This window comes from Tiliqua scincoides, chromosome 3 (genome assembly GCF_035046505.1).
Source record: "Tiliqua scincoides isolate rTilSci1 chromosome 3, rTilSci1.hap2, whole genome shotgun sequence".
NCBI lineage: Eukaryota > Metazoa > Chordata > Lepidosauria > Squamata > Scincidae > Tiliqua > Tiliqua scincoides.
In genome coordinates this window covers 66,523,243-66,524,202 of record NC_089823.1, presented here as the reverse complement: position 1 = coordinate 66,524,202, position 960 = coordinate 66,523,243, and the positions used below count along the sequence as shown (strand labels likewise).

The 960-nt window shown below is 49.6% G+C and overlaps 1 pseudogene; it reads left to right on the top strand.

Moving 5' to 3' along the window:
- The first annotated feature begins 366 nt into the window (after positions 1 to 366).
- Positions 367 to 480, top strand: LOC136646526 (5S ribosomal RNA; annotated as a pseudogene).
- The last annotated feature ends 480 nt before the right edge of the window (positions 481 to 960 follow it).

Here is a 960-nt window from a genome sequence, read left to right as displayed (position 1 = left end):
TTTCATCAGACATTCACTAATGTCATTCTGCCAAAAAAAAAAGACAGAAGTTATGCTATTGAAGAATATAATGGCTGTTGCTTCCACATTAAACCCACCTAATTCCTCTCCGAGATCAAGATATTTGCTGCCCTCCTGTGGCCCCAAATTTATATTTGCCACAGTCACACACAAAGTGATGCTTAAACTTTTTCAAAGCATAACATAAAAGGTAAAGTTTGGAGGAAAAACCACAACACTGAATAGTTTGACTTGCTCTCCAGGAAAGATACATTTCTCATGATCTTCAGACACACATTCGTTCTTTGCTTTTCAGGAGCTCTAAGCACTGGACTGTCAAGACCCTTATAGTACCATAGCCATGGAGGCAACTGTTACCCTGCACATGCCCAATCTCGTCTGATCTTGGAAGCTAAGCAGGGCCAGGCCTGGTTAGTACTTGGATGGGAGACCGCCTGGGAATACTGGGTGCTGTAGGCTTATGCCATAGTCTTTCAAGACTGAAGGTTGCCAAACATGGGGGGGGGGGAGGTGACAAAGTAAGTACCTCAGGCACCACAACCCCCCACATAAGCAGCTCCTCCCAGTCACCGTCAGAGACATTCAGAGCAGCAGTGACAACAATGTTCTTATGTTCTTCCATGTCCTTAAATGGGCATGCCCTCTGCCAGCACTGTTGCAAATGTGCCATAAGGCACACCTGCGAGACTCAGCACTGGCTCTGCACCAGTATGCACTGAATCAGTGCCGGCCAGAGGCCTGTCGCATGCCAGAGCTTGTCCCTTGCTCTGGGCGTGGAAAGGTGAGTGGGGGCAGGGCATTCTGGAGCTGGGGAGGGAGGGGCTGGACCAGTGGATCTCTGCTCTGCTGGATCCAGAACTCCACTTCAGGCCTCCCAGCCTGACTTGGAGCCACACTACTGTGTGACTCAGCCAGCGCAGACTTGAGGAGCCCCATTGT